Raw genomic sequence first — 20120 nt, forward strand, 5'->3', positions numbered from 1 at the left:
CACTGCCTGACTTTCCCCTGCAGGTGAGGCAGTTGAAAGTACCAGCTCGTAGACCAGGTGCACCTTCGTTCTAAAAATGGTGTTCTTGTTCTTAACTCTCTATGTAGGCCTAGCTTATCAGATATGCCCAGTGCAACACAGCATTTGATCATTGGCTGGTTCTCCCAAGAGTGTTGCTTACGGCTCTAAAGGACATGAAAGCCTAGACAAATCTCATCTTTTCTCCATGCGTGTATCACGATGTCTTCCTTGGTCCAGTTTGGAGGATGTCTGTTTTATTTATATTGCGTGGCAACCTATAATGAAGGCAACCACCTTTTATCTTCATCGGCAAGTGATCCAAGTCTCGTTCACTTTCTGCAAGCACGCCGTGCTATCTGTGCGTTTCAGGCATGAAAAAGCTTTCCTTTTACCCCGATGCCTTATTCCTCCTCACATAGTCGGCTTCCTGAACTGTTTGCTCAGCACACGGGTGGAGCACTTTTGGTGGGAGTTACACCCCTACCACACACCTTCCCTGATTTAATCCAAGATATCCTGCTGTTCTGTTCAGAAGACTGCCTTTTTTGTTCATACACAGGTTCTACATGAGCACAATGAACTGTTCTGAAATTCCTATTCATTGTAATGCGATCTATAGCTTATCATGATCCACACAGTTCTTGTTTTGGTACTGAATGCCTTCTTCAATATTGTGCACATATAATATTGAAATATTTCCATTGATGGCTGGGATTTTTTCCTTCTGTACACCCAGTTTGATTCAGGCTGAACATGCTCGTCCCTTCTGACTTTGCACTGCAGGCCTCCGGGTACGCCACTGTACTTTTGCCCTCCTGAGCTGCCCTTCCAAGTGTTCTGCTCAGCTCTTTGACTTCAATATTTCTGTCACTTGCTTTAACTACACTTTGTTCGAGAGCAGGATTCAGAATTGTTTCTGACATTTGCTTTTATCTCTTCTTTCTTTCCTGTATTTTAAATGACTTTTTTTCCATGTCGAATGTTTCTCATGTCATTCCACAGCTCATCCGCCCTTAATGTCATTAGGGCGGATGAGCCCATCTATTCTCAGAAGTTCTGGAAGTTCAGAGGGAGTGCACTCAAGGTCACATTTTGCCTCTTGTGGACCTGTTATAACATTCTTCAACTTAAACTTGAAGACATACAAAGGGTGCGCTCTTCCATAGTCAGTGCCTGGTCTAACTTCGGTTATGTGTTGAACATCTCAATTGTGTCTTTTCTCAGATGCACTCGATTTGATTCTTGTGTGTTCCATCCGGTGAAGTCAACATATAGAGTCACCCTTTATGTTATTAAAAAACATATTTGAAATAAGGAAGTTTTTTGTTGGGTGAAATTCTATCATTTGATCTTCCACAATTCCTGAGCTTAATCTTTGACACACTTTGTATATGCTGATACACGGATGCCCTGCGATGAAATACCTCACTCAAGCATCTTCCTTCCTCACAGGCGTTGGGCCTCTTCTCACTATCACAGGCTTATTTATTATCTTTCTATAGATGCCTATTTTAATGTCTGAGGCTCAAGGGCAGTGCTTTCCATGAAGGGCTCAGCTTTTAAAATGTCCCTCAAGACGTATGATTTAAAATTCATCTGCATTATTCATTCACACCTGACTTATCGTACTGCAGTATATTTAATGGTATATAACTCAAAGAGCAAGCCTACTGCTAAATTCTATCAAAACAACCAAGTTGTCTTATAGAAAGTTTTTTTTTTAAATCAAATCATTACACTGATGTGATGTCAGCTCAGGAGTTAATGATTCTTATAACCTACAGTGAGAAACTTCTCACTAATAGCACTAATTTTTTTAACATCTTTAGGTCAGAATACTAATTCATTTGTCAAGATCATATACTGAATATTTACTTTACCTGTAAGGAAAGATCAGAAAGTGGCACAAACTAGAAAAGGAAGCTAAGCCTTTCAGAAAGATCCAAGGTTAGAATACCAGAAAGGAACAGTTCAATGCTATGTCCCATTCTCAGTCATAGGTTAGAATTAGAGAATCAGGGTTCTGGAGTTAAGTGGGTCTGTCCAAATGAACATTCCTGGCTTAATGGTGTACTTTGCAAATAATAAAAGAAATACACTAAATCATGCTCTGTGAAGAGAGAATCTTGCAAGTTTGGAAATACACAATATACTAAAAACATTAGCAAAACAACAGCATCATAAATATAAATCCTAAATATTTAATTAAAAAATCAATTTTAAAAAACACCATATGAAAACTAAAATCTGTTCCATAATATATTCTAGTCTTTATAAAACCTCATTTAAGAAATAAAAGTAGGAAGAAGATTTCTTTAAGGAATACTTGACAGAAGTTTATTGTTGTGCTGATCTTTTGCACTCAAATAATTTTGTATATTTGTATAAATGAAAACGTTGCCTTTTCATAGATCCGACTGGTTTGACAGCATAATCTTTCTCACTATAACAATCAAGCTAGAGCTTGATTTCACGGCTTAAGTGAAAATTGGTTTTCTAATGGAAAAATACATCATAATTGTTTGGATACAATTCCTGAGCAAAATCGTTTAACAATGCAAGATTCAGCAGCAATTCGTCACTTCAAAGAATACTGCTGCAAATGGCTTCCTAGGAAACCAATTGTTTTGCTGTTTTCTTATTTATATTAATTCTTTTCTTGTTATTCAATTTTTATAACCCAGCTGCATGATTCAAACTAATAAATTGTAAGTAGACTGCCCCTTAATAATATAAATAGGAAAACCTTAATTTATTTTTAAACTTACTTTGGTAAAAATAAATAACAGTTTATCCTTCTGATATGAAAGAGAAACTAACCAAATAAAATTTATTACCTCTAGTTAAGCTACATATGTGCTACCACATGACAAGGAGATTAGTTTCCTACGAGTTCTCAAGGGATATATTTTCCGTCCTTTTCTCTTTCAATATTAATTCTTTTGTTGGGCTCTTGTTCAGTTACTTGACAGTTTAAATTCATAACAATAATTTAAATAACATCACAAATCAAATAAATAATATTTTATGTTCTTCTGTTCTCGAACCAACTACAGCCTCGAGTGGAAGGCTCAGTGGGACACACTGTGCTGCGATGCACATGGTCTGAAACCAGCAGCCACTCCTCAGGAGAAAGGCTGAGGTGGATACTCTGCAAACAGAAACCAACCAGAGGGTCGCTGTGAGTCAGCACTAATGCTATGACACTGACTTTGGTTTGGTTTAATCGAAAACCATGTTGGATAGGCCTAGCCACTTTTATTCAATGGTCACCAAAAATGTTGCTGAGGAAAAGCATCAGATTTATAAATTAGAGATTGCTTTATTTTTAAGCAATTGTGCGAACAGATAAATAATTTGCAGAATCGATAAATAATCTAGATTAGCACTTTATAATAGAAGCACGATTCACAAATGTGATCCATGTATGTAATCTAAATTAATTCCATGGTCACATCGAAAATGTGAAAATAATTTTAGTAATACATATTTACTCACAATGCTGAAATTATCATTTAATGTATAAGAAATATAAGACATTAATAAACTATTTTAAAAATAAATCTTTAAAATTTAGTGTGTATTTTGCACTAACATATTATTTGTGGTTAGATTCATTTTAAGTGCTGGTAGCTTTCTTATACTAGCTATTTTCTTATTATGGGATACTTGGAGCGAGTGGCTATAATATTGGACAAAGTGGCTTTCAAGGACATAAGACAAACATGGCCTGTCTTAACCAAAACTTACTGTCCTATGAATATTTATGAGGCCTGAAATTCTTAATGAAGTTCCACACATCTCTTATAATCTTTGCAACTGAATGAAAGCACAAATCTTTTTTATGAATATTCCATGAGTCATGGCAGACAACTCACTTTAATGAGTAACTCGCAAAGTTCATATACTTCTTTCCATCCCGGTTTAGTGAAATCTGATTATATGACAGAAAATAAAGTAATTGTGTTTGAAATAGTTTGCTTCCATTATTTTTTCTTTAATGAAAATATTTTCTTAGACACTTTTTTCCCTTCACTTACCTTGCTTATCCTAAATATTTGAATGTCTCTTTCTATCAGATTCTTAAACCCAGATTAGACCTATGACTGAGCATACAATTGGTGCTTACATATAGTCTAGTTCATATCTAAAAAGTAAAATTAAATAATGATTTATGATCCTAAAATCTATAAGTAATCTTACATCTTACTGAGAAAATTATGTCTTGTGTTTTTTCATTATGACTGCCATTATTCTGTGTCTTCAATAATAACATGGTATCAAGGAGATGGAATAATCATGTCTTGGCTTTGTGCCTATGTCTCTTTCCGGGTCAAAATGACTCCCACGCCAGTTATACTAATCATAACAAAGAGCAGAGTTCCAATCATACCGTGAAGTAGGAATAAAGGTCAATATCTACACATGGAAAGAGAAGGATTGTGTTTGTGTTAATAGGTTGTATAAAATTGCATGAAGTATCCATTTGCAGTCTTTAATCTTTCAGCATGTTCATTCGGAAACTCGCAAAAGTATGATCATCTCAAGTGCTTTATCTATGGTCACTCTTGACGTGCCCTAAGGCTTAGAAAAGTGGAGATGTCTAATTAAAACTAAGCAGGACATGTCATGTTAAACTTTTTCTCAGCCAAAAGGTTATTTATCACCTTTTAAAAAAACAATATAAGAGAGGCAAATATTTCACTTTGGAGAATAAGCTGCTTTTCATTTATAAGAATGCAGATTATTCTGTGTACTTAACAAAATAACTTTGGAAAACATTTAAGTCAGAAGCAAGGACATTGTTGATTAATGTAGCAATAGGAAAACTTTAGAAACCGGAATAAACTGAGGGATTCATTTACTGTGTCTTTAAAAGAAAATGAAAGCCATGCTTAAAGCATGTAACTGCAATAGATTTGGGTTCTTCAAAACTATCAATGTATCATGGCAAACTGAATCATAAAAAGTGCCAGTCACTCCGGTTCTGTGCTTACACTAGAATCACACAGCATTCTGGGGCTTTTTACTGAGCTGCCTTGGAAAATGTAGTGAAATTACTAATGATGTCCAAAACAAAACTTTCTGACAGCAATGTCACATTAACACAGAGCAAGAAGCTGCAGCATAGCAACAAGGCTACAGAGGAGAATGAGCAGTGAGTGTGTCTGACAACCCCTGTCTGGCTTTGGGGGGTAATCCAGACAAGAGCAAAGGAAACAAACTCGCAGTCAATTAATTTAGACACAGTCTGAGCAAGAACTCGGACTATAAGACTATCTGATGATACATTTGAATTTAATCTAAAAGAATGATAATGTAATATAACAACAACAACAAAACATGAAAGTTTGTAATGTGTAGAGTGGACAATAGAATTAAATTGAAATATCTTTGGAGAGAATAATGAAAGGGCGGGTGCCCGTCTATGAGCAAACTTTCGCTTGTCACCTACTATCACCTGGAATCAGAGATGGATGGAAGGAATTCTAGGACATTGCTGCTACTTAGCAGAGCTGTGGGTAAAATGGAAAGAAAATATGAACTGGCAGAAAGCAGAAATTAAGAAAAGAGTTCAGAAAGTAAACGTCTGTAGAAGTTTTAGTCATTGCTAGTCAAATTTTAATGTGCATGCACATTTTAATGTGGTGGACTCTATACAAATTCAGGTAGAGCCCGCGCTGAACACTGAGCTGCTAACTGAAAGGTCAGCGGTTGCAACATGCCAGTGGCTCTAAGTGAAGTCTCTGAAGACATCTGTTTCTATAAATATTTACAGTCTCAAAACCCCTATGGGCAGTTCACTATGAGTCACAATCAACTTGCCAGCAGTGGGACAGTGGGCCTAGCACTCTGCTTTTACATGAATCCCCTAATCTTTGTGGGTGCTGACCCTCCACATAAAACAAGGAGAAACAGGGGAAACCGTGTGCCGAAGATCATGAGATAAACTAGGCTGTGCACCAGAATTTAGAGAGCACCTCCAGAATAAATTTGTTGCACTGAACATGAATACCCCAAAATCATATGAGTTCTTGGGTAACATCAGATCTATAAGGTAGCAAAAGTTAATTTAAAATCAGGAAAGAGAGAATAGTGAAAAATGGATGTCCAAAGATTATCTGGAACCTGCTCTTGAAAGTAGAAAAGCAAACACAGAAATTGATGAAAACCGCTCAATAGAAGATGAAAAGGGTGATCCCAGAAGACACTAGGCTAAAGACATGTATTCTAAATGAAATGTGTAAAAGCCAGGAGAACATAAAAGTCATTTCTCAAGCTAAAAGAATGGGGCAGAATTCAAGCCTCAATTTCAATACTGAATGATTTCAAAAGAAAAATAATTAGGGACTTTGGAAAGATTGCACAGTGTGAATGTATCAAAAAGAACTGGTCAGTAATTCAGCATTTTTAGAAGTATCTAGAAAGCCAGCAGTATTGAAGGAAGAAGTACAAGCTACTTGAAGCCAATGGCAGAAAAGAGAAAAGAAACTTTCAGGAACTGAAAATAACTAATGGAGATGTTTTAACAGGCAGATAATGAGCCTAAGTGCTCACTCCTCTATGCCAAACACGGGAAGGAAAATAACGTTATTAAATGATTGGAAGAGATCCATAATTTGCCAACTCTGAAGAAAGATGTCCAAGGGGGATCTAGAAATTATTGAACCATATCATTTATATCACATACAACTAACATTGTGTTTACAATAATTCAAAATGGTTGCATTGACCAGGAAGTACCTGAAATTCAAGTCATATTCAGATGAGGATGTTGAACAAGAGATGTCATTACTGATGTCAGATGGATCTGGATGGAAAGCAGAATACACGAGGAAGGTGACGACTTGTATTTTATACTGGGAAAGAGCTTGGGATTGTAAGGATAATAACAAATTATGGATGGCATTGCAAAGAATTGGAATTCTACACATCGCAATTGAGTCAGTTCAGATGCATAGCCACGCTAAAATAAAACAGAATAGAACTGTACCTTTGGGTTTCCAACACCTTAAATCTTTATAGGATCAAACAGCTTTATATTTCTCCTCTGATTTGAACTGCTGACCTCGGAGTTGACAGTTCATTTTAAACCTACGATGGCATATGGCCTTATAAACCACAACATTAATTTGGTCACACAAATGTTGAACTTAGGGAACAAGGCAGTCAGGTGAATGCAAGAGGAATTGCCGTGTGCTTCATATTAGGAAAAGTATCACTCTGAGCGTCTTTTCACCACACCTACTCTATCTATGCGCTAAGCAAGTAATTTGAGAAATTGAATTATCTGAAGAAGAATACAGCATTGGGTTTCGAGGAAAACTCATGTATAACTTGAGATATGCAGACAGCACATTTTGCTTGGTGTAAATGAAGAGGGTTTAAGGCATTTACTGATGAAGAACAAAACTACAGCATTCAATATGGATTACACCTCAACATTAAAACTCCCAGGCCATTTCGATCTTACTTCTTTTTTTTTTTCCTAATTAAGTCACTCAAACCACGACTTGGGTTTAATGAATCAGGAATCTGGAGGGTTGTTTGTTGGAGAAACAGACTATATTTATATTACTCTGCTTGTCTCAAGAAATGAAATCAACCACACTACCCTGTTAAATCCTCCTTCCTACCCTCGTCTTTTTCCTCTCCCTGTTCCCTCCCCTCCCTGGTTTGTCTTACTTCCCTGGTGTCCAGAGCAATTGTAACACATGCTGGTATGATGCTCTGATCTTCGTCCCAGAGAGTAAGTGGTCTCCGGAGTTGCTTTCGCTAATAGAACACAAAAGCACTGGTGGCAAGGCAGGAAACTCAGAGCCGGTTCTATCCTGTCCTGCAGGGTCACTATGAGGTGGCATCAACTCTGTGGCAGTGAATTTGGTTTACACCTACATGGGGTCAGCACGAGAGTCAGGATCGACTCAATGGTAGTGATTCTCTTAGGGGTTAAAGTAGAAAATCGTACATGGTACATATAGCATGAATTTTGGACTTCCAGATTATCTGAATAACAAATACATGGCACATATGACATATATATATATATGTGTCACAAACATATACTAAATAGGTTTTTGCCGTATTGTAAATTGATCATTATGTTTCCTCCAAGGACGATGTTGTCATTCCGCATTTATATTGTTCTTTATGTTCATAGATGTTAAATATTATATCTCCTCTCTAAGATAACTTTAATTAATTTAATTAACTAATTAAACTTTACTTTATTAAATAAGAAGTTAGAACTCAGTGAGTCTTAATTTATGTATTTATTTTAAGGAAAAGAATTCAAAATAATTTTGTCTTTCAATTGCCCGCCTGAGAATTTGTACATCATTTTGCGTGCAAAAGTATGATTTTTTTCTCAAAGGAGCTCTACTTTTTCATATCTATTGTCATACTTGGTGCCTTTTCCAAAGAAGACGATTATTAATGTTGTAATATTAAAGGAATTACTGGTTTAGCATAAACCTACCAGAGATACTGGGGTTTTAATTGCTATCTAGGAAAAATAACTGCTTCAGGGATCATGGAATCACCACTTGGCTTTTAAAATGTTTTTATGAAGTGCAGTAAGTCAGGGAAACAAAATCAAACCAATAGGCTGTGGGTCCAAAGCCCCAATCAAATGCACCAAAACACCCAGATGTTTTTCAATATGTCTTCCCCGGCTTCTCCCTGCCCCGTGGGGTTTCAGGGCTAACAATTCCAGCACTTCTTTTATTTTCCAAACCACATACTCGCCTACCAGTTTTCTGTTCTTTCATGCCATTTCTTCACGCTCCAGAATGTTCTAAAAAGGTTATAACCTTGAGACTTCTGGCCATCTACTTAAAATCCAAATCTGTTCTATCATTTTAAAAATGCTATTTATAGTTTTATTTTTATATTTTAAATGTATCCTGTAAATATTTCCTCCATGTACTGTCACTAATGCCTGAAATTTTCCTAATATAATGGCTTCTCATAGCACACAGTCCATTAATCTAGTTAATTGATTTATACATTATATTATTGATGATTGTGATTAATACATTGCCTTATCATGTAAAGTCACTTTTCAGATCCCAATAAACCAAAATAAAGGTAATCATAATAACTTCAGATACTACAGTATATTTTCTGCAAAACAAATTTCTACCAGAGAAATATATACATTACTAACATTGACTCTTTGAAGGTTTAACAAAGGATACTTCACCGCCTACTCACAGGGACCCTACAGTACAGGAGAGTACAGGAAAGATGGTGATTTTTTAAATCATTTTATGGGGGCTCATACAATTCTTATCACAATCCATACATACATCCATGGTGTCAAGAACATATGTACATTTGTTGCCATCATCATTCTCAAAACATTTGCATTCTACTTGAGCCCTTAATATCTGCTGCTCACTTTCCTCCTCCCTCCCCACTCCCCTCCCACCCCATGAACTCTTCATCATTCATATATTATTATTATTATTTTGTCATATATTACACTGTCTAACGTCTCCCCCTGCCCTTTTATCTGCTGTCCCTCCCCCAGGGAGGAGGCTATATGTATATTCCTGTAATCAGTTCCCGCTTTCTACCCCACATTCTCTCCACCCTTCAGGAATCTCCACTCTCATCACTGGTTCTGAAGGAGTGATTTGTCCTGGATTCCCTGTGTTTCCAGTTGCTATCTGTACCAATGTATATCCTCTGGTCTAGTCAGATTTGCAAGGTAGTATTGGGATCATGATAGTGGGTGGGGGGGTTGGAAGCATTCAAGAACTAGAGGAAAATTATATGTTTCATCATTGCTACCCTGCACCCTGCCTGGTTCATCTCCTCCCCCACAATCCCTCAACAAGGAGTGTCCGGTTGGCTACCCTTGGGCTTTGAGTCTCCATTCTGCACTCACCCACATTTTCAATGTTAAGATTTTTTGTTCCTTGATGCTTGATACCTGATCCCTTCAACAGCTCATGGTCACACAGGCTGGTTTGTTTCGTCCATGTGGACTTTGTTGCTTCTGAGCTAGATGGCCACTTGTTTATCCTCAAGCCTTTAAGATCTCAGACACTATATCTTTTGATAGCTGGGCACCATCTGCTTTCTTCACCACATTTGCTTATGAACACGTTTGGCTTCATTGATTGTATCAGGGAGGTGGGCACCCACCATATGGTTTTTAGCTCTTTGATGTCTGACAACTGGTCCCTTCTACACCTCGTGTTCAGCCAAGCTGGTGTGCTTCTTCCATGTGGGCTTTGATGCTTCTCAGCTAGATGGCCACTTGTTTATCTTCAAGCCTTTAAGACCCCAGATGTTATATCTTTTGGTAGCCGGGCACTGTCACCTCTCTTCACCACATTTGCTTATGAAGATGATGATTCTTTATGGGAGTGAAAAGTGCTGTCTTTATCCTGAGGAGCAGCTGGTGATTTTGAACCACTGACTTTGCTTAACACTCACAATAATGTGGCACCAGTAAAGGCTCAGTAAAAAAAAATTACTATTGAGGAAAGTAAACTAGAATTGGTGGGTCAGTCAACAGTATTGGAACTAGGATTCTGATTTATATGTGTGAAAGTTCATAAGAAGCAAAATGTATTTAAACATGCTTGAGTCTAGTGGATGATACAGACACATTCTTTTAGTTATGTACTTCTAACTAGCAGGAAACGTCTCAGGATACATTTTACACCATTAAAAAATGTGCTTGAGGTCAAGGATAATACTAAAATTTTAAGAAAACTAAAACTCAAGCAGACATTTTCTCCAATTGTTGATATTTGAAAAATATTTATGGGAATCATTTGACACATAATAAAAGTTTATAGATAGCATTTAACGAAGGTTGGAAAGCCCTCAAAAAATGAACTCAGGTAAGTTCACAAACTGGTGGAAGAAGAATGTGTAATTACCATTGATGCAAAAGCTACTGAAATAGGAATCTGTTATGATTTTGCATTTAAAACATTTTAATCATTTTATTAGGGGCTCATAAAACTATTGTCACAATCCATACATACATCAATGTGTAAAGCATATTTGTACATTCATTGCTCTCATCATTCTCAAACATTTGCTCTCTACCTAAACCCCTGGTATCAGCTTCTCATTTTCCCCTCCCTCCCCGCTGTCCAATCCCTCATGAACCCTTGATAATTTATAAAGTATTATTTTGTCATATCTTACACTGTCCGATGTCTCCCCTCACCCACTTTTCTGTTGTCCATCCCCCAGGAAGGAGGTTATACATAGATCCTTATAATTTTAAGAGAATATTTGGAATGCCTTTTTTTAATGGATACTAAAAGTGTTACACAAGATAAGGTATAGCAAACAGCTTACTTTCTACCAGTGTTTGAAGCAAGAGTTAAACTAGTGAAGATGTTTTTATAGAATTAATTTTACACAGAGAAAGTCTTGAATTTACCAGAAGGATTCAGTGAGTAAGATTCAATCAAAATTTTGGCTTCTGAGAGAAAATTTTTTCCCCCAGCTGAATTCAAAACAGGGATCAGGTCACAAGATAAGCAACTATTGCTTAAGATCCTAATAATGTAATTTAGATAAAACATATTGAAGGACACAGGGTGATCATGGGAGCTTATTCTGGAGAAATTTTTAAAAATTGAAATCTATATTAATGAGAAAAAGAAAATTTGTATCAAGGATTTCTTTTCCCATCAAAACAATGCAACCCACTAATTTTTTGAAGGTAGTAGCCAGGACTGTCCTTCAAGCATTTCATGGGAAATTGAATCCTATACATATAATACCCCGAAACTTCTACCTCAGACTTCTCTTTGTTCCCAAAATTCAGAGAACACTTAAAAGGAACATTGATCTGAGGCCTTAAAGGAAGCCCAAACTACTATTCTGAGGTAGAGTCCATTGAAGTGTGCAGAATTCTTCTGAGAAGGGTTAGAGAGATTGAAACAGTGTCTTTGGAAGTCTGTATCCGCACATGGAGGACACCTTTAGAAATTATAGGTTAACATTATGCCTTTTTTTTCTAATGAAAGCACCTATGCTTTTGTAGAAATATCTTTTTACTTACTCATCAAACACACTTTGTGGGTGGACTGGGTTCTTTTCAAAGTTTCACCCAATCAACTTATGTCTAGGTTCAAAGATTCCTGGATGGGAAACTACTGACAGGCCATTAGTTTTCCAATTGCATAAATCATTCTTCATTGCTTCTCTATAAAGTAATCTATTGAGCATCCATTGACCCTTAAGTATCCTTGTCACAGCTTCTAATCCTTGCAATTTCTCCATTGAAGGCAAAGCTGCTAAATCTTCGATGACTTGAATTCCAAATTAAAATTGACTGATTCTAATCCTGGCCATAAATGGGATGGAGAAATTATAATCATCTTATTTGCCCTTTCAGATTCTCTCAAAATATTATTTTAGTCAGGCTTATGTAAATTTGAAGAACTGGCACAGTTAGTCATGCTTATGTAAATGTTATGAACTGAACAGAATTCAAGTCACCTCAGGAGAAAGTAATGTTTACTGAAAAGATGCATGATGCTAACCAGACATCTAAACCTGTCGAAAACGGCCATGCTCTATTTCAGAAGCCTGGGGTGTCTTTCTGCCTCATCCACCAGGGTTTCCTTTATTGATCAATTTACCTTCCTATGAATAGATTCTTTTATGATTAAACCAATTACTTAAGTGTCTAATTATTCCCCAATTCTAAATATTCAAGGGAGTTGTCTGATTGGCTTACTTATTTTGTGTGCAGTAGGTTATATATGGTTCATAATTTATTGAAGGATGATATATTGGCAGTACTTCATAATTCTAATTTAATTACTGGTGGTGGGACTACTTAGATACTATGATCTGTGGGCAGAAATGTCACTAAAAATGAGTGTGTCCCAATAAGGGCATGCTCTGGATGGACTATTAAAATGTCCACTTCTATATCTACTTACAAGATTAATAAGGCTTCTCTTTCTCAAAATAAAATTGGAAAAATGACTTCAAATTGTAGCAATATGGCTCTTCAAAGTATTTGCACTTGGAGTTTACTAGCTTTTCCAAAAATAAAGTCATAGGTTCCATTTGTTGGCCTACTACATGTAAGACAATAACACACACACACACACACACACCACCCTGCATGCACACACACACATCTATTAAAAATGTGGTGAGTGCATGGTACTTAGTCATGGAAAACCAAAAATCCCAACCAATTGGCATCCAGCTGAGTGTGCTTCTGGGGATTACATGTTTTGCAGAGTAGAATGATCTTCTTGGCTGTAATCAATATATGGATGCAAATTAGTGGGTCTTTTGTGATATAATAGTTACGTACTGGGTTACTAACTTCAAACTCAACAGTTCAAGATTATCAGCCAACCCATGGGGAAGACCAGGCCATCTATTCCAGTAAAGGGCTGCAGTCTTAGAAATGCGCAGGGGCAAAGCTACACTATCCTACAGGGTCCATATGAGTTGGAATCAACTTGATGGGAGTGAATTTTGAGTGACTTTTCTTCAATGTTGCTGGTTGCTTTCAGACTACCAACCTTTGGGTAATATTTGACTATAAATGTATTTGCCACTTAGACCTTTAATGAAAATAAACTCTGGTAATAATGGTGAGAGTGAAAGGTGAGGAACTTGAATCTTGAATGTAATTGGATATATTCTTATAAGTTAGTGTGAAATGTTGCCTGTACTAGATGGATGCAGGTATGTAAGGGACCCAATAGAGAATCTTTCTCATTTATGGCAATCCAAATTGTAATTAAGTAGAATTTCTGGAAAAGAATAGGTCAATCCATCACGTATGTTACACGGCCATTTATTTCCATACCTCGTATTTCTAAGGAACTTTAATTTCGATGACAAAGAGTTGACTTTGCCTGATAGTAATATTATGTGCAATAGGAGAAACAGTGCCAGGCCCAAAGCTATCTTGACCATTGGTATAGTTGAGCACAGTTTCAAATCACTGTGTCCACCTAGCTCATAGAAAGCCTTCTTCTGTGCCCTGACCTCTGCTTTATCAAGTGTGATGTCTTCTTTCAGAGACGAGCCTTCCCTGATAGCAGGCATATGAGATGAAATCGCAATAACCTTCTTTCTAAGGAGCATTCTGGCTATATTTGTATGAGACAGATTTGTTGGTTCTCCAAGCATTTCATGATACTTTCAATAATCTTAACCAGCACCATAGATCAAATGAATTAGTTTTTCTGTTGTCCTCCTTCTTCATTATGTGATAGAGTAAAGAGGTGCTATATACACAGTCGTCACCTGTATGTGTTTTAAATGCAAATCTATGCACTTTTAAGGAACAACCCCTTTTGGGTAAAATCCTTTTTGTGTTTCTTCCTTATTTAACATATTTGATTCATTCAATAAAGTAATATTTTAGACTTCCCTAAAGTAATTCCTTCTAAAATCTGGATTTCACAGCATTGTGGGTTTTGGGGGTCTTTTTGTATTATCAGGATTGTGTTCCTAACTCTTACTCCTTTTTTTCCCATGGATTATTAAGGAAAGTGTTTGTTTCCTGCCTTGCTCCAGCTGTTAGATGGAAAGGTGCAGGCACTGAGGTCACAACAATTCAGCCATAGTCGGAGGCGGACAGTTACAAGGTGCTACTGAGTTACTAGCTGAGCCAGCAACCCCTTCCTTCTAAGAGATTCCCCAGCAGTTTTAATTCTGCGTAACCCAAAATTCTTACTACTCAGACATATTTATTATTTTTCAAAATTCTTCTAAATGTCTTCCCATTATCACACATCCTGTGGCAGTAGAAGAAGCTCTCAACCTTGTTATGAAATTAACTATTTAAAAGATAAAATAATGTACTTTTAGGTTTGATAAACCAAAAATTATGTTTTTGCTTTGTGTCCTTTTGGAAAAATTTTATATTAATAAAGATTTTATGATTAATCATTTTTATTAATTAGCTTTTCCCTATTAATTAGCTTTTTATTCCCATGAATTAAATCAAATACAAATTTTTACAAAAAACAAACCAAAACATGATTTGACCTCTTCTGATTACAACTTTATGTTAAGATAGGATGCATGTAAATGGATCGTAGGTCTATTTGATTTGAGGCCAACAATACTACAGTAAGTCATGTCAAGTGATACGATGTGGCCATCTGCTGAAACTTTTCTCCTGTTTGTAGCCAATTATGGATTTAATTTTGCTCTTTCCGCTTTAACTTTAGGAAAGAAAAAAGTGAAAAGAAAACCTTATTAGCAACTGAGAAAAAAGGATTCTTGGGAATAATTTCCAATCCTTCTAAATAATGTTTGACACATTTTTTCTATGCATGTATTATCTTATAAATGATCTAAGCAGGACTCTTAAACAATTTAGTTTGGTTTCAACTCATTGTAAAAACAAACAATCAAAATTCAACTTTTGAGTACAACTATATCTTTAAGGTTCAAGTTTTCTGCTTTAAAACAACTAGAACTCATTTGAAATAGATGAATTCCCTAAAAGATAAAAAGAATAACTACAGGTTTATAGTTATAATATTTTGGTGAAATCAGTAATGATTCAAGAAAATTTATGCATACATGGAGATTTTATTAAGCCTTTATAATTATTCATATCTTTTTTGCACTCTGACTTCTTCAGCTTTAACAGCCTTGCTGTCCTGATGGCAATGTACCCAGCTGCACAGACACAGGACCTGCTAGCACTCATTACAGTGAAAAACAAAACCCTTACTCCAGCAAATGGTAATATCCCCTGCATACGTTTTTGCAAGTATAGCTACTTTTGACCTTTTTATGAGAATGTTTATTTCCTATTATTGCAATTATTAAATTCTCTACTTATGAGCTATGCAATATAACCCCCTTCTTCTCTCTCTTTAGGAATAGTAAAAGTACTTCAGATTGTGGATTAGTTTATATAATTGTGTGCTGCGTGCAGAAGTATATATGATATCTATAAGAGACTTTAAAAATAAATTTTTAGGTGCAAAGTAGAAACTTCTATTTCAAATTGTAAGACTCCAAATTCATAAAATGAGCCCTTCTCTTATAATATGTAATTTAGAAATGCTACCTTTTTTATGTTGAAATGAAGTCCTGAAAAATATTGATCTTTTACCACATGGTAGTTTTGTTTTCATTTGTCTGAGAACATTAATAAAAATAATTATTTGTAGTTGGTCCAGGGGAATAATCTTATCTTTCTTGTGGCCCCTCTGTCCCTGAACATGTAGTTCTGCAAAAATCATTTACTAGTCAACAGTTTTTCAAAGGATTAAGTTACTATGCAAATAACGTGCAAAACTTCAGCAGGGATGGGTCAAGTAGTGTACAAACTTGGCTGTGGCCTAGTAAAGAGATTGATCGGTTTTGCCTCCTCCTGGCTTGAAAATAGTTATCCCACAGAGGCAGAAGGGAATCTCACTATGAAGAATAAGAACTAGGACAAGAGCACATCTTTTGGACCTAGAGAATATGTGCTGAGAACATCCTAGAGCCTGAGGGAACTGTCACACTGGAGCGAGCCCTACAGGGCACATTAAGCAAGGAGAACTAGAGACTAATGACATGTCTACTGTATCTTAGTGAAAAAGAGGAAGGCCCTCAAGGAGATGGATTGATACAGTGGCTGCACCAACAGGTTCAAGCTTAGGAACAATTGTGATGATGCATAGAACCGGCAATCTTTCATTCTGTTGTGCATAAGGTACTAATGAGTCCATAGGCCTCAATGGCACCTAACAACAAAAACAACATCGTGGCTCAGCAGGACTTTGTAATGCAGATACAATGGACTCACTGATTCATGGAGTAAGACAGCTGAGTGTGTTAAGGAAAGAGTTTGCCTCAAAGTGAGGTGCCTCCAATCTCTTGACTACAGAGTCAAAAGCATTCCAACCGTTCCCTGAAGGGACTCAATGGCATAGGCTTAGAGGAAGGGGCCAGTAATAGAGGGGTGAGTATATCATTCTTGAGGCAAAGCCAGCAAGAAGCGGAGAATTTTCTTGGTAGAACGGAGACTATCGCTGTTTACAGGAATAGAAAACCTAATCTTTCTCCCGTGGAGCAGCTGGTGGTTTCGAACAGTTAACCTGGCAAATCACAGCCCAATTCATAACCACTGAACTTCCAGGACTCTCCCTTTTACTACTAAGTAGATCCTAACCTTAATTGTGATCTGTTTCTTCCCTAATAACCTCGTAATCCTGAGTATGGTTTGCAAGTTCTGTATGGTCATTGAAATGACTTATTGAACCAAACGGTGCAGTAGGGAAGATAGATGCTATCAAAATGGTCTAAAGGCTGGGGAATGTAGTTATATCTGATCTCCATCTCCTGGGAATCAGCATTGGGTTCATGATGATTCTCATTTCCATCCGTGAATTTAGATGTTTCTGACACTACTATCTTTAGATTACAGCTGGGAAGACAGGCAGAGTAATATTTAAGGTTAGTCTTAAACTTTGAGTAGAATTTCAAAAACTGGAGATTGAGAATAGTGGAAAAAAGTCTTCAGGAAAAATGGTTTATAATAAGAGTCCCTAGGGCCTGATTGGACTTAACCATGAGAACAATTGTGAGGATGGTGAAGAATCAGGCAGTGCTTCATTCTGTTGTACACAGAATCAATACAGGCTGGAACCTAATCAATGGCACCTGACAACGAAACACCAACATGTCCTCATTACACATGTGTATTAGGCTGTTTTATCTTTTTAAAGTTACTTTGGGACATTTATTACTTAGCATGCCTTTTTGTTAATTGAGGAAATGATTGCAAGGTGTGTCAAGCACGCTACACAAATGTTATTAACTCTTTGGGTTAAAGTGGTATCATATTAAATTTTATTTCAAATGTACCAATTCCCAAGTTTGAAAGTTTTAAAGAGTTAGTATTTTGTTTTGAGTTATTTTCTACTTTTAACACACAGAGATATAAGTAGAAACAATTGTCATTGTCAATTCCAATTCTTTGTTATTTCATGTGCTGTAAAGTACAATTGTAATTTGTTGGATTTTTATGTTTGTCACCTTTTGAAAGCTGATCAACAGACCTTTCTTCATGATATTTCTGGGTAGTTTCAAACTTCTCACTTCTTGGTTAATAGCTAAACAGTTGTTTGAAATAAACCATGGACTCACCTTTTATATGTGAGGCCAAATTTCTCCCTGGCCATTGCCTTAAGGTAGGCACCACCCCTTAGTCAGTAGAGGCTTTCGTTTGCTCTGAGGTTGAACAGAATTCAGCATCAAGACACAACTCTAAAAACATCACTACCATTGATTCAATGCTGGCTCAAAGCTACCCCTTTATGCATTTCTGAGACTATGATTGTTCATGGGAATAGAAAGCCCAGTCTTTCTTCCACACAGTTGCTGGGGGTTTCAAGCTGCAAACCACGCAGTTTGCAGCCCCAAGCATAACCACACCACCAGAATGCTTGTCAAGGCTAAAATGGACTATGAAAAAATTCTGGCAATCTACTTCCAAAATTTAGTCATTAAAAACCGTATGATGCCCAACTGTGTGTTCTGTAACAATCACAAGAATAGTGTTGGCCCAGAAATTTTTTGTCTGGGTTTTACATGAGTTAGGAGCAAACTCTAATAAAAATTGGCAAGAAGAATGAATTCTTACTGTGATCTAATCTTTAGAAGCTCATGCTTGTTTTTCAAGGTAGGGTGGGAATAATATAGAAGCAATCCAAATGTTAGTTTTGTATCCTTCTTTTGAGGTTTGATTTTTCTGTGCTCTCTACTGAATAACCACTGTGTTGAAAGGGTTCTATTTGCTTTGTAGTTGATATTAGACAGCTCACAGCCATTGAAAATTCTACAGAGGGTAGCTCAATTTTGAATCACAGTGGGCCCCATCAGTCAGAATCAATGTGATGGCAATTGCCTTGGTTTTGTTGTCTACTTTTGTCTGAGAAATCGAGTCATTCTAAGAGCTGCCCAGGTAAGGCAGTCTAGTACTATTTTTTTTGGTCTGCCCTCGCATAGTTAAAAGCTGTCAATTTTCTTGCTGTAGGCAAAGTTCAACTTTACCTTATGGAAAATATGACTACCTCTATCAATATCAATGGGTGCATTGTACAGAATTAGAATAAAATATTCATCAAAAAGGAATATTCATAGTTCTTTCTTTGGAAATCTAATTTCTGTTTTGATACATCATATTACACATTTATTTTTAAAATCAGTTTATTGGGGTCTCATATAACTCTTATCACAATCCATACATCCATCTATTGTGTCAACCACATTTGTACATTTGTAGCCATCATCATTCTCAAAACATTTTCTTTCTACTTGAGACCTTGGTAATCAGCTACTCATTTTTCCCCTCCCTCCCCCACCCTCCACTCAAGAACTTTCTGGAGTCAGGTTGAGTCAATATAAAAAGCAAAAGGACTGCCCAAGAACTGAGTGACATGATTGTCATTTATCAAAATAAAAATAAAACATTTGATTTGTAGTGGTGCAATATCAATCTTCAATATCATTCTAATTATTTCTGGTCAGTTGTAATTTACATTTTATGCTTTCCATATTTGTACCTTAGTAAAGTATATGCATAAAATTGTGTTAAACTTATTTGGTTTAAATGCAAGAATTAGGAGAGTGACACATTTACCAACAACTGAGGTATGACCCAGGACATAGCACAATTTATGGATGTGTTGTACTTCTACTAAAAAATGAATCTGTTTTCATTATTAGGTGCCTTTGAGTCAATTACAACTCATACTGAGCCCATGTAAAACAGAATGACACACTGCTTAGTGCTGTCTCATCCTTACAATTGTGATGCTGGTACACATGGTGGTAACCACTATGTCAATCCATCTCCTTGAGGAACATCTTCTTTGTCACTGCCAAGCCCATTCATTTGACCAAGCATCAAGTTCTTTTTATTGTTTACCCTGAGATAGGGCATCTACTGATGACATAGCCAAATTACATAAGGCCGAGTCTTGCCAACTCAACTTCGAAGGAGTAGATAATCTGGCTATACATTTTTGTTTTTTTTTTTCCTTTGGCAATCCATGGTATTTTCAATATTCTTTGTCAGCACCATAGTCCAAATGCATCAATTCTTCTTTGGATCTTCTTACTTT

This window comes from Tenrec ecaudatus, chromosome 2 (genome assembly GCF_050624435.1).
Source record: "Tenrec ecaudatus isolate mTenEca1 chromosome 2, mTenEca1.hap1, whole genome shotgun sequence".
Classification (NCBI taxonomy): Eukaryota; Metazoa; Chordata; class Mammalia; order Afrosoricida; family Tenrecidae; genus Tenrec; species Tenrec ecaudatus.